Source organism: Athene cunicularia (genome assembly GCF_003259725.1).
Source record: "Athene cunicularia isolate RWA chromosome 7 unlocalized genomic scaffold, athCun1 chr7_part1, whole genome shotgun sequence".
Lineage (NCBI taxonomy): Eukaryota > Metazoa > Chordata > Aves > Strigiformes > Strigidae > Athene > Athene cunicularia.
The window spans coordinates 37458360-37475825 of NW_020799107.1; positions in this window are offsets into that span (position 1 = coordinate 37458360).

Below are 17466 nucleotides of genomic sequence, written 5' to 3' on the forward strand. Positions count from 1 at the left end.
AGAACCGGATTCTAATGACAAAAAGAAAAATCACTTTTTAAATATATAACAGGCCTAGAGAAAGCAATTCCTACCAATTATAAATACTGCAGTGAAAAGCACCATCAGGAAACTAGTAGCTCCCCTCTTCATGGCTCCTGAGGAACGTGTTCTCCACAGGACTTTGATGTGGTTGGAGCCCCCAGGACCGAGGCCGGCGGGGAGGGAAGAGGACAACGTTGTCCACAGAACGTTACACGCTCAGACCCGAGACCGAGGACCACTACAGTTAAGCAAATACCCCAGTACAGCACTTGTGTCAGTCACAAGGTTTGACCTTCCGTATCTACCCTCGGGTTTCCTGAACGGCCCGTAGGAAAAGCGTGGCCCTGAACTCGGAGCATCTGAAGCCGGTTTCTCTTCACTGCCTGTGTGGCTCACGCACTTCAGACCAGCACTTGTGGTGGGACCCCCGAAGGCAGGGAGCAGCAGCGCCTCCACCACTGCACTTGGAAAACGGCAGCGCTTACCTAAACATTAAAGGAGATGCTGAATACGTACATCCAATTTTAAAAAGTGGTATTTATTAGGCTTGGGAAAAGGACTCCTTTCTCATCTAGAGGAACAAAAGGCATGGACTTCAAGCCTGCATTACAAATATATTTCAAAAGGTGTTTTTCCAGCTCTATGCAAAAAGACATGGCTCTGAATTTGTATAATAATGGATAGGTTTTCTTAAATCTCTCAGTATAAAAACATGTAAATGATTCTTCCCCCAAAACATTTTAAACAGAACCTAAGTCAAATTTCCCTGTTGCTAACTAACCTCGATTGCTGTTAACTAAAGAAGGTGATGCTAGTATCTACAAAGTTAAGAGCAAAGAGTAAAATTCCAGAAGCGGACGCAGAAATTCAGATTTATATTGCCAAGCAACTGAGCGGGGGAACCTAAATCAAAAGGCAGAGACGCCGCTAGGCTCATGAACATGCACTATAAAGGCAGGCAGATGCCTTTTGTTAAAACATGTTATTCAATTAATTTTGCCATCTTTACTGAATAATTTATTTGATGAATCAATTCTTCTGGTAAATAACCACTTCTACATCCCATTGTCTTCTGTGTGGGCAAAACGGATTTTTCTTTTGGCACTAATTGTATTCTTCAGAGCCAGTGGAGACAGAGGCAGCGTGGGTCAGCAGGTAAACTGAGGGGAACCGATAAAGAGCATCTGGCGTGGACGAATCCGTAGGTGAGTCGTGCCTCTGCAGGAGAGGGTTTAAGCCAAGCTCAGCAAATCACCGGGGCCACAGTATAACCCTGCTAGCTCTCAGCTGCTGGTAACCCATGTTCATTCAAATCAGCAATATGGATGATGACGCACTTGTGTATTTTTCCCTAGTCTGGTTAGCTACCAAGATCCCCCCTGGCTATTAAATACGATATGGGGACTCTTAAGGACAATTTTTTATTTAGATAGTTATATGACTAGTGAAGAATGTTATAACATTTTTAAAAAATAGGCTTTCCTGTAAGCACCATCAATTTCCTTAAAATGTTTGCTGTGAAACCTTTATCTCAGAGAAAAGCTAAACATAAGGATACAGAGACAGAGAAGAGATATTTCTGCATCTATTTGAAGAAATCTCATCCATAAAGAAACAAATTGCCATGGTAATTATCACCATCTTACTTGTAATTGTAAGAATAACCCTACATGGTTTATACATATGGACCGTTCTCATTCCGTTTGCTTTAATTCTCCCTAGAAAGAAATGATCTTTTATGGAGCAGAAGTATTAAATGTGTTCTGGCAACCGGGAAGCGGTGGTTTATCGAGGGGCTCTGCCATGCAGCAAGCCCTGGCGGCAGATTCTGAAGTGTTCCTGGTTGTGCCTCAGAGCAGCGTTACCAGAGACTAAACCCCCAAACGTTCTAGGAACACTAAATCCATATTCACCGGCAAACCTGCAAATTACCTGCGTGCTCACTAGGACAGAGCTGTCGGAAGAGTCACAGATGTAATCTGCATTATAGCAGAGTTAGTTTACATTAGACTTCCTCTCAAAACTAATTACTACAAAACAAGAAAGGGTCTGTATTATCGACATTATGAATTATTTAAATATCAAGGGGGTGAGTAGATCTACTGTGTTTTGGGCTGTGTCTTTTTTTTAAACTGTGGCAGAGCACCATGTAAAACTAAAAATCAAATTTGCATTATAAAGCTGTACATGGATTAATATTTAGTTCTTCTAGTCACTGCAGATAATCTATTCTGAAAGGCCAAAGAGTGAGAGTACTCATATTCCTTGTCCAATTAGTCCGTGGAAATAAATCGTCAAATTCTTCTAAACAATAACCAGCTACCTACCAGGAATAACAACTGTCTGCCCATTCCCCCAGTCTGCGAACGCGGCAGGTGATACCCACGAGCCGAGTCATAACTCCAGCGTAATTAAATAATGCTTGTGTATTTATTCCCTGACTGTGAAACGTCTGTAGGCAGGAGCTGGTTTGATTCCCAAGAAGGACTTTCATACCATTAGTTGAACCGGAAAAGTCAGTCATGGGCTGGCAGAGCTCCGCATGGGCCCGCGAGGCTCCGGGACGGCCCAAAGGGACTCAACCCCCTGCCCCGAGCCAGGGCCCGGGGGGTGATTCCCCCCAACAGCCCCAGAACAGCGGTCTGGGGAGGGCTCATAAACTGCAGGCCAACAGCGTGCGCTTGATTTGTGCTTGGAGCCAGGGAACTCGGGCAGGTGACGAAGCCACAACCCAACAGCTCCCTTCTCAGAGCCTGTTTCCAGGCATGATCCAGTCTTGACAAACGGCTGCAAGACTGTGGATAAGTCAGCCGTTTAGCTTTCCTAATATATGGCTATATGTTTTGAAGCCTACTCTTCCACGTGACATACACCTTTCTGGGAGGATGCTATTTCTAAATATATGAAATTTCAGTGAGCATATTTCTATTTCCACACAGGATTAACCAGGAGAGAAATTACCGTAGGAATGAGCAGTTAAAAATAAATCCATCTGCTGTTGATGGAGTTAAAAAGGAGAAGCCGGGCCCTGGCGAGGACCATCTCCTCACCCTCTGATCGGGGCCCGGACCACAGGGTTTGTTGCCTGCTGAGGGGCTCAGCCTGTGGAGGACCAACTTCAGTAAATGCTTAGAGGAGAGCTGAGCAACGCGAAAGTGCTGGTAACAGTTTCGAAGTACTACGAGACTGAGGGTTAACTCCTCTGTGAAATCCTCACATTCCAACATCTGCAATAGAGAACTGGCATTTACAGCTTAATCTGTTTGCATGCCTAAACCTTGCTTGAAATTTCTATGCTTCAACTGTATTTATTAATCTTGAGGTTTAATAAATTATTAATCTTGAAGATTAATAAATACATTAAAATTATTTAATGAATGATTAATCCATTTGAATAGAGAAAAATCAGACTCTGAAACTTCCATTTTAATTTATTCCCTACTGGTGCAAGCTCCTGCTGAAGCTAAAGACGGCCCGTGTAAGGATTAAGCATGGACTTCCAAACGTAACCATAGACCTCCAGATGCAGCTCAAGCACAGTCAAATAATCCTATAGAGAAAATAAACCGTAACTTTCACATTACTAGTTGCATTCCAGCTTTGCTCTCATTGATTTTGGGAAATGGTTTATGACTCGTTTCAGGAAGAGGGTTGACCCATAACTTTGAACCTAATACATTTCAGAATAAAAAAAAAAGTTTATCTTGTCTAAGAAAAATATTTGCTAGTAAGCAAGAGACACAGTAACCCCAGTCGTTCGTTAAGCCGCTGAAAGCTTCAGCTGCAGTGAGTATTTCTGAAGGTGCCAGGGCCCCGGCTGTGGCTGCTGAGCGGCGACAGGTCCGGTCCCAGTGTCCGGGCTGGGGATCCCTGTGCCGAGGCGAGCGGAGGCCGCGGGCGTGTGCTCCTGCGGGCGGTGCGCGGGGGCACCCTGGGGTTCTGCAGGTGCTGTGGGATCTGTGGTTGCTGGGGCTGGGGGCCGGCCCCACCTTGCCCCCACCACACCCCACAGGCTGCCTCCTGCCCTTCAGCCCCATCAGCACAAGGCGAAGCGTTTCCCGCTGGGACCGATGGCTTCTGCTCCCCAGGAGCCGCCGTGGTGGACCCGGAGCCGCGGGGCCACACGTGCCCCTTAGCAGCCAACGGGCCCCTTCAGTGGAGTCTCCTATTAGGTCAGCAGAACCACGCACTGCGTTCCCCCTTGTCGGGATAAAGCACCATTTTTATCACAAGGCAAGTGCTACCACTGTACTAAAATCAGGTCCTACAAAACAAGGTCAAACTCGATACAGGGAGAACTACTACCGCCAGCGTGTAATTCCTATACCTTAACTTCCTCTGCAGTGTTTTAAACAGATCAGGCCTGGACTTTAAATTAAAAAACATGAAAATAACAAATAGCCTCATTTTGTAATTTATATGTTTTTCCACTGAGATAAAGGAGGTGGCCAGGCCATAAATTTGCCAGTCCTAGTAGTGCAAGAGTACTTCACCTTACTGCTTCAATAGTTCTAACACTGAAAATACTGTACAAGATTCTTCTCCGTAAAATCCCATGCCACAGTCATGCCTGGGCAGAGAGTGTTTCCTGGCTTCTCAGCCCTAAAATTAACTCAGAAGTATTTTTTAGTAATTTGTGTTTAATTATTTTTGACTCACAGATGTTTACAGCAACTGCCCTTTAGAAACCTGGAATTAGACATCTCTCATTAGTTAGATTTCCCTCCTTCTGCATGGAACTGTTACTGTAATATTATTTACGAGTCGGGATGAAGGGTCTCAAAACCAGCACAAAAACCAGGCAACAGCAACACTACCACGCTTACCCCAGTAATTCCCAGCGCTCCCCAGCTGCAAGAAACCTCGTCTCGTCCCCTGTCTGTGCCGCCATGGGTGTCAGAGTGTCCCCAGTGCCACCAGCTACCAGTGACGGGGAGGTCTTGCCCTGGAAGTCCGACTGATCTGGCCTCCCCCAGGAGTACAGGGAGCAGAGGACATACTACAGCGACCTCACAACTGCCTGATCGTGCCCCAAGAGCCCTGAGCGCTCTCCAAGGGAAGGAACACAGACATTTGAAACATCCTGCACTGTGCACTCATCCTGACTTTCACTCCTGAAACACATGCATGTATGAAGAAAACAGAAGCAAACATCTTTTAGACATTTTCTCAGATTTTTTTGCTTCAAATTTAAAAAAAAAAAAAAAAAAAAAAAATGCAATTAAGCTTCAAGCTAGAATGTTAATTCTAGCTCTGACTTAGTCCTTCATGATCTGTTGTTTGCCTCCAAAGACAGCTACAGGCCTAAGCTGTTCACAAGCATCTGTGCACAACACTTCTTCAGGAGGCATCCGAGATCTAACCAATTTTATCACCCATGTCCTTTGTATCTTCACATACCATAATCATTTTGAAAGCTTCAACACATGTCTTCCAGTGGTGTCACTCTCTATAATGAGACAGGCAAATCAGATTGTTACGAGACAGTCTTAATTGCATTACATCATCTGAGCTGTAAATGTTTGTCTAGTTACTGTCCAGGTAGGGCAATCAGTCAAAGAAGAGAAAAAATCCCTTCTTTCTGACCCCAAAACAAGCCAGACTCCCATTACTCGTAGGCGTACTGTATTATTTGCTCCTCAGACACGCTGCAACAGTGGGTAAACACGGCTCCAGGAGATGCATCACTTTTTCCCCTATTAATGCTTCAGGAACCCTGGCTTCCAATGTTTTGGGGTCCTCAAGGCATATTTCATATATTGTTTTTAAAGCTTATTATAGACCCTGAGGAGGGAAACTTAGATCAAATACAGTCTGACAGGTAAAGGGCATTGTGAAGACTCCGTCAGCGTACCTGCTACAGGGGGAATGTGCTCACGATGTAGAAAACCCTTTCCATGCCGTGCAGACAGATGTCCCCCCTGCACCCCCTCCCGAGCACTCTTACTCAGACCGGGAAAATAAAATCACTGTTTTACTTATGTGAAGTGTAAGCACTACCTGACTCTTTTTGTGCTTTCTTCCTTGGTACCGTGCAGATCAGCTGCAGAAACTGCAAGTCAAGGAAGAGGGAAAAAGCAGCATCACAGGTACGCTCCTCCTATTTGGGGTAATGCACTCGAAAACAAATCCTTTTGTATAAAAATCAATACACTTCATAGCAACTACAGGAAAGCCTAGAAACGTGTGGATGTTTTAAAAAGTCCTTCTGGTTGTTCATCAATCCAGCCAAGATGAAAAGCTTTCATTTTCATGAGCGGTGAGCACTTTTATGCATGGAACTTCAGAATATCTTAGAGGTAGAGGACTCCTCACACCTCTCCTCCTGGAAACCAGTCATATCTCTAACATGTCTAGATGCAGGTAGAGTCTCCAATCACTTCTCTTCAAGACAATACCTGTTAGGCTCAGAAGGGTTCCTGCAGTAATCGTCACACAAAGAAAAACGCTGAGCAACAGTATGTTATGGACTTCTCTCTTTTTAGATACATGAGATGATAGAGCACATAAACCTATTACTGCAATAATTTCTACTTCTACTGTTCTATCTGAAAATCTCAACACTTTCTGCTCAACCTTTGCAATGCTCACATTTATGTCCCAGTCTTCCCCACGTATTTGATGACATCCATTTTTCAACAGCAGAACGGCCAGACTCTCTTACTGAGATATTACACAAGAAATTTTTTCTAGGAAAAGCAGACGAAAACAGTACTGAAAATAACTTGGAGGTCAAATTCATGTCATATATTAACTTTACGTAATCAAACTCGGCTCAGCTGACGTATGGCCCAAACGATATCTAAGAAGAGGAGGAGAGCCCCAGCTATGCCGGCAGCCTCCGCGGGCGTGGGCACATGCCACCAGCTCCCAGCTGAGCCCCCGTCCCTCACGCCGTGCCTCTGACCCTCAGCAAGGACACGGCCACCTTCTCGCACGCCGTCATAGCTACCAAGGTCTCCTTGCACACCCTGCAGCACTATCATCAGGGAAATCTGTTGCAAGGAAGATCTGACAACAACTGACAGCAGATTTACTGTAAATCCCACAGATTTAGTACTAGAGGCCTTCAGAAGACTGTCTGGGAAAAGCAGCTGAGACTGGGCATAATCTAATACACCGACAAAGAGGAGCAATGCAGGCGGCTATCTTTAACGCTGCAATGGGCTTTGATCAAGAGCCCACCAATGAAGAACCTCAAGTAGAATAGGCAGTTTTTCAAACCTGAGGAATTGCACCTTGTCTTTGTCCTGGGGGAGACCTATCCATCTTTTAATTACAGCTCTATGAGTCAACAAAGCCTATCCATCTTTTAATTGCAGCCTTCCAAGTCAATGTGCCCTTCCTGCTCCAGCTCTTATTTTCTCAAATGCTTCCCAGACTGTGGGATGAGCCCCAGGTTACAGCTCCCTTACCCCAAAACAGGGAGACATTGAATAAAACAGCCCCAGTCCTGTCCCTGAGTTCTTCTGGTGGAAGCAGATCAGCCTCGTGCGCTGTGTGTTACATCAGTTCATACCAGTGAGAGAAGGAAAGACATTTAATTTACCCCACTCAAACAATGACCGTCTCAACGCGGAGTAACCCGGACCTGGCGTGGAGCTGACGCGTTGAGACAGGCTGCAGTCGGGTGGCTGTTCATCACGCACCGAGCGCACACGCGGCGTTACTCAAGCATCCCACCACGAACCAAAAGAAACAGAGAAAAAAAAGATTGTTAGATAAAGGAGGAGCGGGAGGCAGACCAACGCATCCTGCTTGTTAATTGTGAGGATTCTTCTAAACAGTCAAATGAAAATCAAAAAATTAGAAATAGGAAAGAGAAATAGGGAATCCATAGTTAGAGAGCGATGCCCAGGGAGATAACAAACGCCGTGTTACCGCTCGGCACGTAAGGTGTCGGCTCAGGCCTTGGTGGCTCTCACACCGACGACCTCTGGCTTAGCAGGAGCAGGACAAACGGCGGCTGATCTGCCTGAATGCCTGACTTCAGCCAAGCCTTACAAAGCCCTGCTCTGTGCCAAAACATCCCAGTTTCCTACATTCTGGAGGCTTAGAACACAACTTAACTAAACAGACAGTTCTGTTAGGTCATCGGCATCAGCCATGTGATCTCAATGAGATTAAAGTCAACCATGATTTTTTTTTTTAAGTAAGTCTCCCTTAATATTTTGAGTTCACTTGTGCCCAAATCCAGAGGCATTCAGAGCCCAGCTCAGAATCAAAGCAAAACCAGCTGGGTTTCATAAAGATTTCCTGCTGATGCTTATGTTGATGAGGATTTTTTCCTTCCTGAGCTTTCTTTTCCCTACAAAGTTGATATTTTGCAGTGATTTAACCCAGGAAAAAGGCTTTTTAAAGATATTTGATGGATTTTTTTTTTCCCCACGCTGCTGTCTGGTAGGAATATCTAATCTTCCCTTCAGAAAGTATGAACATCTACAGGCAATACAGAGAAATGCCAAATGGTAAACTTAAATACAGGTGTACTCTCCCAAAACCTGAAATTAAGCTATTGTTATTACACCGTTCAAGGAATCGAATGACTACTAACCATAATTTAGCTAAGATCAAGTGTAAAATCTGTTTAATAATATCCGATACATCCTCTATCTAGGAGATTATATCCTGCATTTGCAGGGCATTGACTCAATAATCTAATAGGTCTTTTCCATCTCTGACTTCTATTAGCCTATGAATTATAACAAAAGGACCATTAGGCAAACCATAATTGTGGAAACAGCCTTTGACACATGAGACTAACTACTGCCATGGTACAGAAAAAACCCTAAAATTAAAACATGGACAGACAATTGAAAGCAAAGCTTTCCCTTTATCCAAGTGTTAACTGACTTGATTGAAATCATGAAAAAACCTCGGTAAGTCGCAGAGGAGGCACTTTTTCTCCCCATCTGGTTAGGTAAAACCGCCTTGTTTTGACAGCACAGTGAATGCTGTTTTGTCACTGAAGGAGGGACTGGGACTGGAGGGTTACGTGGGGTATTTTCCTTAACTCCTGCCTCTACCCAACCAAACCTGCCCTGTAGTCCGGACCAGCGCTGGCAGACTGCCTCGGTTCTGCGGGGGAAAGTCGCATGTCTTGGCTTTCGATGAGCTTTACCTGCGGAAGAAAAAAAAAAAAAAGGCAAACCAAAACCCCCCCCAAAAAAAGGCACAAAGCATAGAGCCACGGTTCACTGTCTGCGAGCAGCTGGGAGCTGCAGCCATCCTCTAGCTGCAGCATCACACCTTCCTGCAGAGAAGGTCATCGGCTTTGCAAACACCTTGGAGAAGAAGATGAGTTAACAAATGAAGTCACACATTTTAATACATTTACAGGGAATGTAAACTTCACGAGAGCCTGGCAGCAGAGACACCTACAAAGAGGATCAGCAAAAAAAAAAAAAAAAAAATTTCAGATTGCAGCTCCCTTCTGCAAGGGCTCCTTTAGAAAGATTTCTGAAGGGGTCCTGCTGGCTGTAGAGCAGGGCCGGGGACTGCTCCCCCTTGGTGCGGCAGGAGGTGCCGAGGCCAGCGGGAGCCGGAAGGCTGCTGACAGGGACACGTTATCCCTACACGGGCGGGGATGGCGGGACCCTTGTGCCCAGTTAAACCTGACCAGACACCCGGGATCCACGTCGGGAGCGCGAGCTGCTGGGTTAATTCTGGAGCCGTTCACCTGCGCCGCCACACGCCCGAGTTCCTGCCGCGAGGCCTCAGCGCTCGGCACAGCTCCAGCGCTGTGGGGATTTAACCCCACAGGCGAGGGACGAGCAGCCCACCGAGCCGCGTGTCCTGGGTGCCCCGGTGCCAGGGGTGGCACCTCCATCCCGAGAGGGGGCCGGAGGAGCTCTTGGTGCTGGGGACGCGCGAAGCACTGCTGAACTGGACGTGAAGCGTTACTAGTGTGCTTCCAACCAAACCCACAGCTTTGGGCTTTCCGTAACGTTCCTCAAGCTTCATTAATAAGCACTTTTTACCTGAACAACTGTTCCTTTTCTCTCCATTACCTTCTAACACGACTGTCTCTGCAAAACACATTCCTTAAAGACAGTACCAACCCTTTACGCCACTGCTCGCAAACGCTGCAAAGAGAAAGCACTGGCCGGTATCTTACCTTCACAGATTCTACGGCTTGCAAGGCGCCTCGCTGTAGGAGCTGCAAACTGGAGCCAAGCCCATGCACCCATGTGCCGTCGCAGCCTCCTCGCACAGCTGTGCCGCTGCACCATGGAGCAGACTTGCAGCACATCTGCTCGCCCAGCCCCAGCCCTCTGCTGCGGAGGAGCTGCCAATTGTGCCTCGCTGTGCCAAACCGTGTGGCAGAGAGGTTTTATTATTATTTATGAAACAGGGGGATATCCAGTAGGGATTAGGAGGACTCTCAAGATCACTTCTGTTTGTGACTCGAGCAGGATTTGAAAACAGGTCTTTTCAAATGGCAGCAAGCAAAATTATACATTTCTGCAACAACATGCTTAGAGCTGTATTAACACTTTCATTTAAAAACCAGTTTTCCAAGGGGTTTATGAGTTGGCAGTGAATATTCTCCATGAGCTAATAACGGCCACACCTGAATTATTTTTCTCATTAAAATCGGATCCTGAGAAATCTCCATGCAAAGAGCCCATTGACCGAGCAGAACCTGTGTAAAAGCACACGGGCAAAACTCGCCTGGGTTAAACAGAAAAGTTCCAGCAGTTTACAGCTATGACACGATGGCTTCCGTCCCCTGCTGTACTTTATAGCCACTGGCTTGGGCAAACAGCCACCAGCAGTACAGGAAACAATCCTGCCCTAGCAGGAGCGACAGTATGAGTTTAACTGAAATGTTAATATTGACTCTATCACAAACGCAACCACCACACTGAAACAGGCCACTCCGCATTTCATCCTGCTGGACTCCTGCGTTCGGGAAGACTGGGCTGCTCCAGCTCGTTTTTTCACCTCAAAGCACGTTTCCAATTTTAATTTTGTCCTCTGTCTCCCATGACAAGCTCATTAAACTCTGCTACATTTCCTTCCAGCTCTGACTTAACACCTTTTCTTTAAAGTTGCTTCCTTCTCACTAATATCTGTGGTCTGCGTTATTCCTGCCCTAGACAGCAGAGTAAGAGTTAATCTGGAAAATAACGTCGTGGGGAGCCTGGCCCTAATTCCTAGACCCGGCTTGTCTCCGGGAGTCAGAGCAGGTTGCACTCACTCACCAGTTTCCGTAGGGCCCTCTCTATATATTGGTAATCTCTAGCTATCCTCATTGTTAGAAAAAAGCCCACATTCATTTCATTTAAAAACACGACAGGCGTGCTGTTTGCTTCCCAGATCACCCGTGCAGAGGCTGAACCCCCCTGAGCTGTGAGACCCCCCGGGAAGCCTCGGCCAGCCCCAGCTCCGCTCCCTCTCAGCCCGGCCCAGGCGCTGCCACCCGGCCCCTCCTCCCTCATCTTTCCCCGGATTTTGTGAGGCTCTGCATTAAAAGTTCAGATACGTTGCTGTCTTCTGCATCCCCACGTGCCGATTCGCAGTTCAGTCTGAAGCAGTAGATTTGATGGGGTGGTTTCTTCTGCCTTAAAAGAGCTAAGCACTCCTGGTTTATTTTCATGTTTGTCTGAATAAAGTACACCGCAGTATTAATCCCAATTAAATATTTGCGTAACTCGTGAAGGAACTGTGGGTGTATGAATAAAAACAACACAGGATCTCTTCCTGAAATTGCACTCCAGTGCAGAAACATCTGTAAACGTTCTCAGGGCTTGTACATCCCCTGGTCACTCCAGAAAATAAACCTGCTCCAAGTTTCCATGGCACAGGTATTTCTAGGAACACAAAAATAATGGTTTCCATCTAGCCCCTTGCTTACTGAACCTGCAACTTCCTTTCCGAAGATTTTAACAAAGGCATAGATAGCAGAGGTTTGCAGATAATTTCAGCTAACACTCTCACTCTGTTTTCACTAATATCAGTAACTTTTTCCGGATAACTTCACACCATTATTTCACATTTGTTTTGCAAATCTGCTAAAAACACAACTCTAAAACAAATGTCTTGTAGGAAATTTGTATCTCTCAGTCAGAGACTTATTGCTCAAATTATTACAGAAGTAATGTGAACACATGAAATTTATATATTTTTGTTAGGAAATGAAGTAAAAATTTTACAGTTCTTTATGTTCTATAATTTCTGTCTCCAGGAATTAGCACACAGATTCGTTTTTATGGAGGTTTTTCAGGAGAAAAGACATCAGTATATGACTTGCAATGGATTTGCAATAGGTGCAACTGTGTTTTATTGTCCCTACTCAGGCTCTCGGTTACTCAGTAGATTATTCTCCCTGTAAATATCACAAATACATGATCTCGGGGTTTTATTCTTGGGGACCCGCCGCCATTTCCATTGTATGTATCCATAATGGCACGATGCTGTGCTCACGAGTCCTTAGTTTCAGCAGTTTATTGATGCCAGTCCACTCGTGTGCCTAAGGTTTGCAAAACCAGGCTCCTGTCATCAAGGAAAATTCATCTCCAGATACTGGAAATCGTGTCACTACTCAAGAATCACATCCATGTTATTTGGACACATCATCCAGGGAAATACCCAGTTTTACAGTAAGACAGAAAAAAACACACTACAGCATCCAGTCACTTGGCTTCTGCAAATGCTTAATTACAGCTGTAGGGAAAGGCTGTGTTTTGAAAATATCATAGTCCTGAACCTTCACTAAGTGACTTCAGTTACAAAACCACACAGAAAGGGCTGCTGGCAGGAGCAGCCGGTTCTGTTTCTGTGGAATCGATGGATTCAGGATTTTACACTCCTGTGTTTGCAATTTCCTAAAATGGGAGAGTAAAATTGTCAAAACCCTTATAACAGAAGACTAAAATTGTCAACACTAAAGATCTCAAACTGCTTAAATGGCTCTGAAGCAAAATCACCCAACAACTTAATGATGGTATGGCTGCTTATGTAAAGGACTTTTAGAACTGGAGAGAGATATTTAAAAAAAAAAAAAGAAAGAAAGAAAAATAAAATAATGAGAGCTTGTGAGGATGCTTGCTAAGCTGGGCTTTACGAAGCAATCCCCTGGTGCCAGGGAAGAGGCTTCGCAGGCTGGGAGCGGGAGGCAGCGGGTTTCGGTGGGTGCCCCGGCCCCCAGCCCCCAGGCTGAGCCCACTGCCGGGAGAGCGCAGGGGGCAGGGGGCACCCACCCAGCAGCCCCGGGGGGCCGGGTGACCTTGACCCCGCTGCCAGGGAGAGCTGCTCACCTGCCCTGGCGCCCGCAGGCAGGCAGCTGTCGTGGCAGCAAGTGCAGATAAAACCAGGAGAAATATCTGGGACAAAAAAATGTCAACCCCTGCAAACTCGGGGACAGTCTTAAAGAGAGTAACATTTAGAAGCGATCCTACAGAATTAGCCACGTCCGCGTGAAAGAAGAGCCCTGCCCAAGTGCTGGAGGCACCGAGCCACCCACAGAACCCCCGGCGCTGCCGCAGAGCCGCCGCTCTGCGGGTCCCCAGCCAGGGGGTTGCAGGAAGGGGTGCGGGGTCCCACAGCTCCCTGGGGCGCATCTGGGTAACGGCAGGGGCAGGGGTACGGGTGCTGCAGCGCCGGGGAGCACCCACCGCCACAGGCAGAGCCCGACCCCGCTGCCCCGGCCCCGCTGGCAGCCCCCGCTGGGCCGGCTGCCGCTGCCCCTCACCACGGGGCTGGGGGCATCCCTGCCTGCCACCCGCCACCTTTTCTCCATCCCACAGTGTGGCTGTTCTCTGCCTCCCGAGCCCAGAGCCAGCACAGCCGAGCAGAAATTAAGATACTGCTTTTGATCCGCCAGGCAGACCCACCCTATGGTAGCGGTGGTCCCACTCCCCGCGCCGTGACCCGGGCTGGCGGTGACGTTCCCTCCCCAGGGTCGGAACATTTCCAGAGAGGCTGGCGGCATCCACGCGCTCCTCCCGCTGCAGAGCCCCTCGTTGCTGGCCTTTTAAGTTTTGCTCCAGAGCTTGTCACTTCGCTTTATTTCTTCATGAAGAAGCTGGAGGGTCTCTTGTTTTAAGGTACATATACCTGAACTATTTAAGAGAGGTGGGCACCAAGGCAGGCCCAGCCTCCCCCTGTCACCGAAGAGCTGGGATAAAAATGGCAAATCGGTGACACCCCTGGCCGCACACCGCAGCCCCGCCGAGACGTCTCACCCCGGGATCTAACACACCCGTTCCCCAATCGCCCGTTGAGCAGCCGTTTCAGTAACCAAACCTAGGCGCTTCCTCGGGATTTAATGAGCACAAATCCCAACGCTTTTTGACAAGTTTTGCCGGAGAATGGGAACACACGGGAAAGACCTTTTTGTCGGTTATTTTACAACACGATTACAGACACGTCTTGTTGTCTGCAATTCTGGGTTGTCATAGTATACTGCGTAATTTGCATGGAACACTCAAATGATAGAATAATTACCATTTTGGATCCATGTCTCTTCATAGAAAACCACATTAGCCATGAAAAATTAGCTAAGTAATGTTATTTAGTATTTATGAACATGTGTGAGCCCCTATGCCTTTAATAAGTTACACAACGAGCGCTAAAAGCTATTTTTGCCAGTGCTGTTGAGCAGATTTGTCCCAGGGAAGCCAGTACTTCAATCACCAGCCCCGGAGTGCGGTGATTTGGAGCATTAGCCCAGCACACGCAGCACCAGTCGCTGCCTACCGAAAATCAGCCCTAATCACCCGCACCGCGGCGACGCAGGGACCCGGCTGGGGCCCACCAAGGGAGCTTAAATGGAAACGCTGCCCGCCCACCTACAGAACTTGTTCAAGCATCGTTTCTCCTAAATGGAACTACTCTGTATTAACCTCTCCCTACATCCTACGAGCCACTCGGTGGCAAAAGAGGGAGCGGAGGAGAAAAAAACGTGAAGTGCCCAAAACACCCGATGCGTTGCAGAAGTTCTCTCGCCTTAGGGAAGGCCCCACATTTCCTAACGAGATTTGGTTTCATAGAGAATATTGTAGGTGGAGGCGGATGAAAATTAGCAATTATCTGAGCAGACATGAGGCCCACTCAACTAAATGCATTGTTTACATTTATCCAAAATTGTTTGATCATCAGTCACTCAGCAGCCTGGCACGTTCTCCATCTTGCAGAAAATGCTGCGTTGGAAACTCAAGCAATCACAGATCACCTTGCTGAATTAAGTAGGGCTGCCTTGCTAGCGCCATAGTAAACCTAATACATTTGCATCGCATCAGCGTTAAGTTCTAGTAATGCAGAAATCAGATTTTTACAAATCTGTATGCCAGATGTGCTTCTCTGGAAAGAGAACACAAATCACTTGTTTTGTCAAAACGAGCTCTTCTGACCGTAGTTGCACCACATTAAAACACAATAGTCCCGTTATTTACCTAGACACACACTTTGAGATAAAACAAATTTTAAAAACCCAGACCACAAAGCTTCAGTTCCTTTGCAGATCCACCCTCCTGCCTCTGAACCAAAGCAGCCTACAACAGTGTGGTGAAGGCTACTACTTGCTGCTAAAATAGGGGAGCAAAGACAGGAGGAAATCGGGAAAACAGAGAAAGAGCACACCATATAGAAAATGTCAAATATGTCAAAACATTCATGAATACCAACATCTCCCTCTGCACCATAACCAGCTGTAAAGGTTACTTAGGGCTAACGTCTCAGCAAGTGCAGATTATGCAGCAGCGGGTTTACTTATACATAAAAAATCAGCTACAGGTGCATCCGAAGTGCTTTTATCTCAGCAGCCAGCACCGGGATTTCTGCCACTAAAGAAAAGTCAGGAGGGTAAAATCACATAAACCACAAATTTTCTAGTTTTGACTGCCCTAGACGTAAATTCCCGCTGGCTGCTCTCTATGTATATGACACGCGCGATGAGGATAATTAGGTAAAGGACTAAGAAAGCAAGTGTTGCTGATTGCATTCCAAAACTAATAAAGCTCCTGCACGGGTCTCGTGCCTGCAGTAATTCATCTTCCCAGCGCCGCGGTCAGGAAAGGCGGTTGCAGAATACGTCGCAACGCTTTCCCGTCCCTAAGTCACCAATTGTGAATTATATCAGAATTACTGCAGGCGAGCACAGTTTTATGGAACTCGAAGCATAACACACGCAAGGCAGGCATTACGTTATCCCGGCCCGCGGATAAACGGAGCTTAAATTAAATGTCACGAGTGGAATACGATGTACTGTAGAAGCAAACACCTGACCTGGATTCACCCCCGGTTTATTTGTCAAGTTTGTAAACCCCGGCGTGTTTTGGTAAATTATTGCCTTAGTGCAATCTCCTCATCCTGCCACACCGGGAGGAGGAAGGTGTCCGGCTCTGGAGAGGAACAGGGAGACCGTCCACAGCGTGACCATGCGGGCTGCGCTGGAAACAGAAACGTGACTTTTAGATAAATAAAGCGAAGGGGCTCCGTTCTTATGCATGGGTGCATTGACAGAGGAACTCTGTATCAGACAGTGGGATTGTACCAGCAAAAAAAGTTAGGGGCAAATCAGCCCAGCGGCCTGATAATGAACTACAAAAAAAGGAAATCCTGCGGGAACAAAACAGAACGGGTTTTGTCTGCCTGCTCGCACCAGTCGAGCAGAAAAAGCGGCAACAAATTTCATAATTGGCAGGGAGCTAAAACAATTAGGAGAGTTACTAATCTGAAATATTGTACATCGACAGAAATAAAATCTTCCCCGTAATCCTCCCATTGATACCACCATTTAAAAATTATTCCTTCGTCTCCATATTCTACGATGAGCCTCCACTCCAAGTGTTTTTCTAAATGCCTCTGTGGAGCTGCTTTTTCTCTTTCCTCCTTCCTCCCTTCCCTCCTTCCCTCCCTCCTTTCTTCCTCCTCAGGCTCTGCAGCCCGGGGAGCGGGGTTCCTCTCTCGGGGCTCACCTGTGTGCGGGCCGAAGGCTCTTTGGGAGCCCCCCCACCCCTGGAATTGTCCCTCCTGTGGCTCCTGGCCAAGCCCAGCCCAGGGGCCGTGGCCCGAGGGATTCTCCTGGGAGCCATCGGGGAGGTGGGAGCCTTGGCAGCCGCGGGGCCAAGCCAAGGCGGGTGTAAAGCGGCTGCCTGGGGGGATAATTCCGGCTCTGCCCCAGCTCGGGGGGCTCAGCAGGTGGGGAAGGTCCTGGCCAGAGGCGCCGGGCAAGCGTTTGGCCAAGCGGCCCCTTGCTGGGGAGGAACGGAGGGACGGGGGAGACTCCGCGGGAGGGTTAAAGTCGCAGCGACTTTAAAGCCCCGCTCAGGACCGCGCTCAGGCTCAGCCAGGCAGAGCCTAAGTCCCCGCTCCCGGCCCGGCTGCTGCCCCGCCGCAAGAGCGCCGGGGTGATTTCTTCTTCCCGCTCCCTTCGCCTCAATTCCTCACGCAAATAAGCCCCCAAATCCCCCCGCAAACCCGAAGGGCCCGTCCCAG